The sequence below is a fragment of the Durio zibethinus genome, chromosome 28 (genome assembly GCF_047325235.1).
Source record: "Durio zibethinus cultivar Kanyao isolate XHJ-2024 chromosome 28, ASM4732523v1, whole genome shotgun sequence".
Classification (NCBI taxonomy): Eukaryota; Viridiplantae; Streptophyta; class Magnoliopsida; order Malvales; family Malvaceae; genus Durio; species Durio zibethinus.
In genome coordinates this window covers 12,172,541-12,185,546 of record NC_143189.1, presented here as the reverse complement: position 1 = coordinate 12,185,546, position 13,006 = coordinate 12,172,541, and positions in this window count along the sequence as shown.

Sequence of the window (13,006 nt, the reverse complement as noted above, 5' to 3'; positions counted from 1 at the left end):
ATCTAAATTTCATAATATTTCATGATTTTTGGTGCATTTGAAATCATAGTATTATCTCGAAAAGTGTAAAGTTACCCATATACCCTTATAGGGTTATTTTTATAATTTGGTTTTCCTAAGATCGAATTTTCATGAAACTTTTTATATCTTAATTTTATAATATTTCATAAGTTTTGGTGCATTGAAAATCATAGTAGTACTCCAAGACGTGTGAAATTACCAAAATACCTTTATAAGGGTGTTTTCATAATTTGACCTTTTCGAGCTCAAATTTTCATAAAACTTTTTAGATCTTAATTTCATAAAATTTTATGATTTTTAGTATTTTAAAATCCTAAAAATGAGCATGGGAACATTGACTTTTAAAAAAATGGTCTAAATACTAAAAACTTTATACTATAGGCAAAATGGTCTTTTATAGGCTTAAAAGCTAAAAATCCAACATTTGGAGTGAATAATGTGAACCAATATTCCTTTGAATGTTGATCCAATGGTTAAGGCTTATTCCTTGAGAAAAAAAGAAAGGAAAAAACTTTGGCCTTTAGATGATTTACTTCAACCAAGGGCTTACATTTTTTTAAAAAAAAGTTAGTTTTTTACAAGGAAAGAAGGAACAAACTAGCAAGATAAAGGCTAAAGGCATTGGTGATAGACAAATTCTAAAGGATCAGTGGCTGGCCAAAGTAGCTGTAGGGGAGTGGAAAAAAAAGAAAAAAAAAAAACCTTGGAGCCTTAAAGGGGATGGCTAGGGAGCTTTAAAAAAAAAGGTCTGTTGACTATGTAAAAAAATGAGGCAGCTAGTTTCTATTAAAAAAATAGAATAAGCTTTGGAGCAAAAAAAAAAGAGTAGTGAGAGAAGGGCAGCAGAAAAGAGAAAGAAAAGGCTTTAGAAAATAAGAAAACTAACAACCAATGAGGGGAAGTCTATCGAAAGAAGTGGATTGGAAAGGTAGCTATTCTGTTTCCATTTTTGTTTGCTTTCATGCTTACGAACATTGTCATATCCATTTGTATTCAATTGGTGTGTAATGAAAGAAAGTTTTTAGAACTAAAACACTCAAGAAAACCTCTTCTTTTAAACTAGTTTCATCATTTTCTATTGCATGGAAGTTGGAGGTTTCCCATGAACCCATTTGTATCTATTGATGTTAAAGGGTGTAACTTTACCATTTACGCATCTATTACTCTTTCTTCTGCATAACTAGTTGATAGAAATCTAAAGCTTCATACTTCTCGCTGGGTTTAACACATGTAAAGTTCTTGTTCAAGCTTTCCGTTTTACTTGTGTTGGTGCATTTCATTTTTTTCCCTTTTTCCTTCTTTCTCTATGGGTTTTTCATAAAAATGTTAGTTTTCACTCAATCCTTATCTGTTGATTGTTGTTGCATGTAGGCTGTGTTAATTCATAAAGGTAAGATTGTTGTCCTTCGCCCGTGTGTTCCATCTCTCCTAAAAAAGACTCATGCCATGTTGAGTTATCATTCATGTTGTCATATTTTGCTTAGGTGGAGGAGTACTTTTTTAAAGACAAAAAAAAAATCAATGAAAGTTGGTGTCTAAAACCTTAGGAACCATTGAAACCATGCAAGATAATAAGAGGGCCTAGGCTAGCAGAAAACCATTTCATTGTCAAACTATCTCATCCTTTGAATTGTCTAATCTAAGTTTTTTGTCTTTTACATTCATTAACATGAAAAAACTTTTAGGTGTGGAGTACAAGGTGACTTTGTTCCTATTAGTTGCCATGCATTCTTTTTATAATATATGTCCATACTTATTTATTTCTTACTTAGCTAAAGTTGAAATCTCATGTGTTGTGATAGGTTTAATATTTAAATTCTTTTATGGTAAAGTTAGTTTTATGCAACTTAATCTCTCATGTCATAAACTATTATTGTTTATATTTTGGATGCAATGTATTCACACTCTTGCCTTAAAAAATAATAGTAAAAAAGGGTAATAATAATAATAATGATAATGATGATGATATTGAAAGAAAGAATGAGATATGTATGAAATATATAAGAATGTAAAAAATTCATTTTTTAAGAATTATAAAAAAAAAAGTAATCTTGCTCTGAAAGTCTGCTTAAATGTTGAAGATTTTTAGAGAGGTTTATAAATTCTTAAAATTTAAACCCGAACCTACCTATAACCCCAAACTCATCTTAAATTTCTAAAGAATTGCATGAAAACCTTCTATGAAATAATTTGTTCCTAAACATCGCCTAGATGTTGAGGTATTTAGAAAATTTTATTTCATTAAGAATTTTCATACATTTCCACAACTCAAAATAAATTCATTTTATTAAAACAATAATTATAAAATAATAAATAATAGTAATAATATGATAAAGTTTTAAATATAAAAAATCGTACCTAAACTCTACCTAAATATTAGAAAGTCTAAGTGGTCTCTTTATATTTGAAAATTCAATTCTTAAATTTGCATTTGATCATAATTTATATATGTTTTAAATTAATGTCTTTATTTATGATGCATATATATATGTGTGCTCTAGTTATGGATGTTAAATATTAATTTTATTTTGTTTTTGTACTACATAAAAAGTTTTCTTAAATTTTTTTGAAGTTTTGAACAAATAAAATTAAAATAGCATTCCATGAAATATAATTGATTGGTACTCTGCCTAGATGTTAAAAAATCACCAATAATTATCATTTACTAAAAGTGTTATTTTATTATTTTTAGAAGAAATATTATGATAAATTTTAAATAGAAAAACTATTTTCAAATTCTTCCTTTATGTCATAAACTTTGAAGGTATTTATTTAATTTGAAGATTTTTATAACATTCTTAAATAAAATTTTTTTTAAAATTTTAAACTAATTTTATTTCTTACAAAGAAAGAGAATTATAATTAAATTTCATATAGAAAATCATTTTTATCCAAAATTATAAATAGCGCATAATTAATTGGTACCAATTTTGTGCGCATTATAGGGTGCTAATCCCTTTTCATATGTAACTGACTCCTGAATCCAATCTTATTTTCCTAGATCAAAACTATCTTTTTAATAAAGCTCTAAATCTGTTTTATGATAAAATAAACTTTTAGGTGATCAATCACACCATCAAAAAGATTGGTGGTGATTTCTTGTATTCTTTTATGATTTTTAAACATTTTATATCTAGTGACAAGTCCTTGAAATGACACATTACGATAATACAAATTATTTTTGCATTTATTATAATGAATATTAATTTGAAAATACAAAAAAATCATAATATAAAATAATTATAATTTAAAAAAATAAAATTTTAATTCACATATTAATAAAATATTAACTATTATTAATTTTATATATAATTTTATCTCAACCATCACTTTAGATTTTTTAAATTTCTCAGATTTAATTAGGATCTCAAATGCCATCTCGATCACCAACAACTCTACCATATTAACAATATCTCGTCTTTAATAACTTTAGTCCAAAATAGAGATCGGAAATAACAACTCGTCAATATTAAGATTCTTGTTATCAAATACCACCTCGTTCCTCGTTAACCAAATAGATCGACAACCAACTATAACACTAACAACTCACCACAATTTCTACATCCCCATAAATGGACTTGATAATTCTATTTTTATAAAATTATAATAGCAATTAATCGATTAATTATATGGCTTAATCAATTTTTGTTTGATTCTTAGTAAATTAATTCAATTATTCACCTGATTTTTGTAAGTATCTCATGTGTAGGTGATACGGACCTTTGCTTAATCCAATTGTAATTTCTAGATCTGAACAAAAGAGAAAAGAAAGAACAGAGAAAAAAAGCAGTCGAAGGGAAGAAACAGAGAAAGAAGTTTGAAAGATATAATATTGAAATTATATTTTCCAAACAAAATGAATACACAATTCCTTCCTTCCTTTACTTTTGTACACAATTGATCATAACAACCAGATATTCATGGTTGTTTTAATATTCTCTATTTTACCTCATTTCAAACAGTAACATATATAGAAAAATAGCTACCGAAATATAAAAGCATAAACAGGAAAAATAACAAGGGCCTTATAGTAACAGGCTACATCTAGTCTATTAAGTCCAATAAAATAATTGGCTCATAATAATACTCCCACCATGAAAAGGATCGTTGTCCTCAAGCATCTATTGCATGAACCCAGTGCTGCAATTATGCAGATTCTTCCACTCATCTGGGCTGATCATATCTGTATATGCACCAGTTAAGGATGCTTTTCTCCAGTCTGTACCACCCTCCATAATTGCAGCAGACCCATCATAACTAATTCTTCCATCCTTGTCTGTATCCACATCAAAAGCTTTAGACCAAAGATCCCTCTTAAAATCTATAACAGATTGAATAATTGCTTGTGCAACTCCTCATTGAGTTTTTCCCCAGAAAGGTGGAACACGACAAAGTAAGATGTAAAAGACCACACCAGCACTCCAAACATCTACTTTTAGAACATAATCTCATTTTAGCACCTCAGGAGTAAGGTGGTATGGACTACCAATTATTACAATGAATCTTTCACTTGGTTTAAAGAACACTAGCAAACCAAAGTCAATTGCCTTCAAAGCCGTTGTCTCTTTATTTGCCAACAGAAAATTCTTGGGTTTGAGATCTCTATGCATCTACCCATGCTTGTGGCACATTTGAACAACTTCAACAATGGTTTTGGTGACAGCAACTGTGGCTCTCTTATGGTAATGACTTCTTTCAAGAATTCTATCAGACGACTCACGAGCTTCACACAACTCCATAAACAAATGCACTGCATTGTCATCCACTTAAGTATTTTTCAAGTTGACAATATGTGGATGACTTGACAAATGCTTTATGATCTCAACTGCCCTCCTCACATTTTCAATATCCAAAGCTATCCTCAGCTGACCTTCTTTATTGAGTGCTTTCATAGCCTCTTTGAGACAAGTATAGTTCATTGCAGCAACTACAGCTAACCAATCAACACTAAGGGCAATTACTCTCACTTTTTTGTATTCATATCGTATATACCACTCAGTGAATGATTCAATACCTCCCACAATTTACGCAACCAAACCAAGACAGGTTTTACAGATAGGTGGAACTTTAGCAACAGTTGTAGATGCAGCAGATAGGTGGTTATTGATTGCTTCCAGGGTATGCCTTAGTTTATGGTAAGCATTCCTGGGGGGCATTTTAAGTTCTGTTATCAGCCAGTAAACTTTGTTTATAACAACTTCAATAGGTAGGCACTCTTGTATCACATGACATATAACCCCTTCAGTGTTTACCATAACTCCTTCAGCAACATCAACAATCAACACAATTGTTAGTGCATGGAGGGCAACCTTGCACCCAAGCTTTTGCAGATCAAGTGAAAGATTTTTGGAGAGCTTAAAATGTAATCCTTTTGGCACAAGAACACCTTATTCATTGAGTTGTTTGAAGAATTTTGCTCGAATCCAAAACAGAGCTCATTGTAAGGAATTTGAGTAATAGTGGTTCTTTTCGCCATCAAATGTGTGGAGGATAATGAAGTTACAATTTGTACATCAGCGTGCAAAACGTTTTTGAAGTGTTTCCACATCATATAAGTATGTAAGTTCACTTTCATCTTCCCAAATCAAGTTGTCATGCAAGATTGGAACAACTAACGCAGCTTTAAGAATTTTAGCTATAACAACAACATCACTAATCCGATTCGTCTGTTGATTCGATCCTTCTATAGCCACCACAAACAAGAACCTATTTTCTTCCTTGAATAAGTTCCCAAAACCCACATTTACTGTTAATAGTGATATGAAGAACTCTTATTTTGAATATTAACCATTTCCTAATACTGCTGGGATCCCTGTGAAGTGAGAAGAGCAAATCCAACCACAAAAAAGTGCAGATAAGGGAAAGGAATGAAATTCACTGTAACTTTTTGGAGGTTAAAGTTGAACTGGCCAAGGAGCCTATAACAGCATATGATAGCACTTATGGTTGCAGAGATCAAATGATGCAGGTCACCAAAGCTTTGGAGTAGTCAACTTCAGAGTCCTAAAACAAATATCATACAAAAGCCTCATTGTCCAATACCATGCACTCATCAGCATTCTCAACAAGCTGAAGAATAGAAAAGGTGGCATTGTATTGCTTAACCACCGTATACGAACCCTTTGATAATGGAGAAATAAAAAATGAACCTGGAGGGGAAGGCAGGCGGATGAGTCTAGTTGCTTCCCCTATTAAAATCAACTATATTCCACAGGCAACATCCTGGACAGATCAGTTACTTTGACATGAAGAATACTTGTATTATGTCTTCTTTTTCCTTTTTTAGCTGAGACATTAGAAATTCCATTTTTTTTTTTTTTTTGTAGGAGTTACAACATGCTTTCGCCCATAAATATCATGATGTGTTTTTTTTTTTTTTTACTCTTAAATCTAATCCATTCTCACGGTTGTCAGTAATATCTAATTATATGTTGTGGCAAAAAAAAAAAAAACAAAAAACAAAAGAAACAGATAAGGTTTAATGTGGTTCTTGTCTATGCGTGTAGTCAATTTTGTCCATCGCGATAAAAATAAGTTAATCAACTTTCAATCTTAAATTTTGTCTATTTGAGTAATTTAATCAATTTTCAATCTTAAATTCATAAGATTCGAATTTCAAAAATAAGTTTTAGTCATTTCAAAACATACTCAAGCATGTAAATCCCAAGCAGTTCGTATTTTAACAAAAATTTCCACAATGATACTTCAACAATTATTATAAGTTATAGCACAATATATTATTCATCGTCCTTGTTCCTCGAGAGACATGAGAATAATTCTATTAGAGTCTGCTATACGACAAGAACGCCAAAAGATTAATAACAAGTCAAGACAATTACACACAACCTGTACATAGATTTTTTATGAATTGAATTTAAGGAGAATAGTCAGATTATATGCTCTAATAGTCGCGATTTAAGTTGGACTCTTCAAACTCAGATTTCTAAGCATAACTTACGACTATTATGGTTTGATGTTATGCTCTTGATTTTGATTGATTTTGATTTTTTTTGTGAAGATTAAATGGATGGTGTTTTTTTTTTTAATAAAAATTATGAGATTTAAAAAATGACTATCTACTATTTATTTTTATTATTTTATTTAAGAATTAATATGTACTTTTATATAGATTAATATTTATTTAAATTAATTTTAATTTTTAATTAATTAATACTTATTTTTATATTTAATTTAAAATCATTAAATTTTAATTATAAATTTAAGTGAATGTACATTATTAATTATTAAATAAATTACTAAAAAATTTCACTGCATTTTAAACAACGAAGGGTATCTTTTCTACTAAAATTGAGCAACGACCGTTTTTAATTCGAGAGTTTCCTTTGTCGTTTTACTTTTCACGTCAGCCTACACGTTTCAAGTACAAAACGCAGTTTCCGCATGGTTCACGGAATTCAAACATTGAGATGGAAGTTTTTCTTTTAAATTGAAATTTCTTCTTTCTCTTTTAAATTATCTTATTTTTTGTACAAAACAATTTTTTTTAAAAAAAGATCTCTACCGATTTTTAACGGTGAAAAGGAAAATCTTCCATATACGAGATTAAGAAAGAATATTTTATTACTCCTAATAATTACTCATATTACAGTTATGTAGTCATCGCACTATTCAATGATTTTTTCAATAAACCACCTGTTATCATTTTTTTCTGTTACAACCAGCTGTAATTTTTAGAAGAAACTCTAAAAAAAAAAATTTCATTAGGTGGAAAACTGGCTGTGTCTGAATTGAGAAAATGTTTTTTATTTTTATTTTTTAAAAATAATTTTTATTATGTATCATTTTAAAAAAAATATATTTAATGAACAAAAATAAGAAAATAAGAAAATAAATAAAATATTTAATAATATTACTATTAATAGCATTTAACTATAAATATAATATATATTTATTAATTAATGACAATAAAAAAAATTCAAATATGATAACTTATAAACAACAAAAAAAAATACATATCTTGTTTAATTAAAAATATATTTTTTATTTTCATATTTCAATCTATTTTTATTTTTAATTATAAATACATTTTTACACAGATTTTATACTTCAAAAAACAAAAAACAAAAAAAAATCTCATTTTTAAAGCCACACACTACCTAATTTCGTCTAACATAATTGGGGTGTGAGTGGCAAGGCCAACCTACCCAATTACCCATCATTTTGAATTTTCAATATTCTCAGAAGTCCATCAAAATCGTTGACTTGGAAGCCGTCCCCAGTGCGCAGGGAACGGCTGCTAAAACAGCAGGAGGTTGTCCTTGGCATTCCTTACTTGAAACGATGTGGCTTTTTGGGAGCTAAAAGCGCCTGACAGAGTTGACTGCCCTTAGCATTCCCCATACTGGCAAAGGAAACGTAAATAAATTATCAAACGCAAAAAATAATTTTAATCAATAAATAAATTATTTTATTTTAATTTTATATATATTAAATATAAAATAAAATAATATTATTTAATTTAATTATTTTCATAATATTATTTTATCTTATCCTATTATAATCTTATATATTAAACATATCCTAATTTCTTATAACCAAATACTTCTATTTAAATTGTCACACTTTTACCCATGCCATTTAACATTTATTAAAATATTAAATATATATATGTGCAATAAGGAAAATACTAAGTGAATTTTGGAATTAATTTATATTATAAATAAACTCCTTTAGATTAAAATAACTATATAATGTAGAATGTATTAAGTAAAATTTGATCAACAATATAAATTTTAACGTATTGAAGCAATCGTCCCCAACATTTTCATGCATAGATTGCTCTTTCATGTATATTGACCAGTCATGAAAACTTAAAAAAAAATTTGGTTAATTCTTAATTACTCGGCATAATTATATACTGTTTCCATCTTATTTTTTATCTTTTTGGATTGTCTAAAAATTATATTTTTTAAATATTTAAAACTTTTACTTTTTAATATTTTATGATTTTTTTTATGATTTTTTTTAAATTTTTAGATATTAAAAATCATGAAATTTTAATTTAATAAAAATTTTTAAATTTTAATATTAAATACATTAAAATCAAATTTTTGTTTTTTAAATTTTGTGAAAGCCAATAACACCCTAATAATTTGAGATGAAGTCAATATTAAACTTTTAATTAATTCATGTATGAGTGCTATAACTTTTTTTTTTTTGGATAAATATTTTCTTATAATATGATTCATATATATGTCTGATGAGGCTATTGTGTAATTTGGAGGGTAAAATCATTGTTATATATATATATATATATATATATGTAGAAAATGACCTAGAATTATAAGGTATTGCAATCTATATAATTTATGTCAATTACGAATAAAAGTGTATACATAAACTGAAGTTTCTACCCAATAACTATTGATTGGTAAACACATTATTGTATGTCTTAAAAAAAATTATAAAAATAGGAATATGGGTGATTTTGTTAAAAAATCTATACAATGAAGTACATGTTCTGATAGTTTTTTAATAAGTCGTGACTCACATTATTATAAATACCCTATTTAGTTTGGTGTCTAAGTTGTGTTTAGAATGGAATTTTAGAATTTTGGTATTTTATTTAGGTTTATGTAATAACTGATTTATGGTCTTTCAAAAAAGAATTTGGTCGAGATTAAAAGAAGAAAAAATTGAAATTCTAATTTTAGTGATTTAATTGAAGGTATTTCAATTGAATGATGAGTGTATTAGGGTTTATTTTGAGAAAAGGATGAAAAAGAGACTTAAATTAAAAATCCAAGATTGAATTCGGCTAGGAGAAATAATTAAGAAATCTTGATCTAGTATTATTAAAAAAAGAAAATCTTGTTTTAGTATGATTAGGATTAAAGGCCTATTTAAAGATCCCATTAGCAATAACGAAGAATCAATCAGAGAGAAGAAAAGCAAGAGAGAAAAAAATATTCATGAGAGTATTAGGTAGGAAAAAAAAAGATTTTGGGGAATAAGTTATGGTAGTGTTTTGAGGAAGATTTGGATTCGTTTTAAAGTTTGGATTTGATCTAGAAATGTGTTTAAGGAATTTAGGATCATGTGAAGGGGTGAAAAGTTGAAATCTAGGCTTTTTGAGATTTTTGCAAATATTTTCTAAAAAATCTAGGTTTTTTTATAAGATTTCGACTGCATTTTTTGACAAAAGTTTAAAATTTTCAGCCATTTTTTAAAGTTTTCATCACTAGATTCTGCATTTATTGTAGGAATCTGGGATTTTATTTTGTTTTTTAGCTGATGTTCAAGTTTTTTTAGAGAGAGGGAAGAGCATTTGACTAAAGAAAGAGAAAAAAAAAAGAAAACATGAGGAAAAAAAAAGAAAGATTTTAGCTTTTATATATTGGCATTATAAGGCATGTTTTAAGGTTAAATTACTCAAGGGATCTACGCATTTTACCATATTCTTGACCCGATCCGAATGCAACCAGCCTGTTGACTTGCTTCCATTATCGTAAATCAAGCCACCATTGAGTTGAGCCAAGTAGTGAAGTCATTTTATTTTTCTCTACAACGGAGTCAAGTAGCACCTTTGCTGAGTCAAGCCGATTCCTTTGGTAATTTTTTTATTTTTCTATTTTTATATATTTAAATTATTTTTAGATGTAAATTTTATATTAAAAATAATTTTTTTAATCTTATCAAACTATTGAAAGATTTAAATCTCAAATTGAATCTTACCAAACTATTTAAGAGTTTAATTTTTTTTAAATAAATTTTTAAATAAAATCAATCCTATCAAACTATTAGAGGATTTAAATCTTAAATTAAATTTTATCAAACTATTGAAAGATTTAATGATGTTTTAAACAAATTCATAAATAAGTTTTAAAAATCAATCCTACCAAACTATTGGAGAATTTAAAATTTGAATTAAATCTTAACAAACTATATTTAAAGGTTTAATTATATTTTTTTCAAAGAAAGTTAAATTTATATTTTTTCAATCTTACCAAACTATTGAAGAATTTAAATCTCAAAATAAAATCTTACCAAACTATTGGAAGATTTTGTTTATTTTGAAGCAATAAATTATTTAAAAGATCTTAAAAATATTTTAAGGATTAGAATAATACGAAATCAACTAGTGCTATTATTTGGATAAGCATTGTAAGAGTGCTATAACATTCCCTGCACCTGAACCTAATTTTAGTTTTATAGACTAAAATTTACCTTCTAAAGATGCTTGAGTCAAGCTTGAAATTTCTTTTTAAAATGAGATAGATTCAGTTAAATGGTTAATCATATCAAAATAGAAAAAAGTGGTTGGGACTTCTAAAGTTATGTGTAATGATAGGTTTACAGATTTATACATTATAGTAGTTTGGAGACTTCACTAGGATTTAGAAAGTTAGGCCAGTAATTGATTTTGCGTTGTCCAAGCCTAATTTAATAATTTTATTAAAAAAAACTATTTTTAATATTTTGTTTATTTTCAAGCATTAATTTTCTTGTCATTCAAGCACATATACATAACATAAGCTCTATACTCAAGCTTTGTTCCTTAAAAGGGAGTAAAGTGCTTAAACTTTCATGAGATTTCATGTCTCCGCATGGGCTAGTAAAATACTCTCACTCAAATTGAACAATTTTTGCTTGTAACCTATAATGGGTAAGAATTAAGGTGTCTTACTAGTCTATCATGAGCAATGATGTGAGAAACAATTTGAGAACCTTTAGATTCAACCTAAACTACATATAGTCAACCTTAAGGGTCTAACTTATAGGTAGAGCCATATCATTTTTTTGTGTAGAATTAACCTAAAATTTAGGAATCATGTCTTTATTTATATGTACTCTAACCAATTTTTTTTTGTGTTTTTTTTTTATTTTACTTGTTAACTAACTTTTTGTATTTTTTTTCCTTTATTTGCATAATTCATATCACCATTCATTAATTTACATAAAGAAAATTTGCCCTGAAAATAGTTTCAACAAAGAGTTTTCATAGAGTCCATAAAACATTTAGTTTGTTCCTCATCTACTTACGGTAAGTGTGAAACACCTAATAAAGTGATAATCAAGTCAGAGAGAACTTAACCAAAAAGAAGGAGATAGTCTACCAATAGATTATGTTTCCATTTTGCCTAAGGAAATACACTTCCACCTTAAGAAAAATAATCAATAAGAGTTGATAGATATATGAAAGCATATGAGTTCATCGAGACAATAAGATTTTTGCCAAAAGTATGGCCATATTATGTATCTTCTTTCAGTGATGGTCGAAAACTCACAAATTAAGGCAGCTATACAATTTTGAGATTTTTCATATCAGTGTTTTATTTTCAATGAAGTTGACATGACACCAACAATAGAGGAATATTCAATTTTACTGTGTGTGCATCTACAACATCCAGACAAAATCTATGTTAAGACAATTTCTAAAGAGGTTCAAACACAACAATTTCCTCTTTTTGGTGCATGTCCGTATACACATCCAGGCTTATCATTCGCGGTCATTCATGAACAATTCCAAAGTTATAATAACCTTGTTTTTAAAGGAAAGAAAAATCTTGGGAAAGTTTGAATCCCAAAGATGAACTAGGGAACTTGATCGAGCATTGTTTAGGGTTTGAGGAAAGAAAGGCTTGAAAACCAAAGAAAAAGAAAAGGAGTTTGGCTAAGATTAAAAGAAGGAAAAGTTGAAATTCTAATTTGAGTAATTTAATTGAAGGTATTCCAATTGAAAAAGGATTGTGTTGGGGTTTATTTTGATAAAAGGATGAGAATGAGAGTTGCATTAAAAATCCAATATTGAATTCGGCTAAGAGAAGTAATTAAGAAATCTTGTTCTAGTATGATTAGGATTAAAGGCCTATTTAAAGATCCTGTTAACAATCATGAGGAATCAATTAGAGAGAAGAAAATCAAAAGAGCAAAAAATTTTTGTGAGAGTTTTAGGTAGAGAAAAAAAAGATTTTGGGAAATCAATTTTGGTAGTATTTTGGAGAAAACTTTGATTCATTTTGAA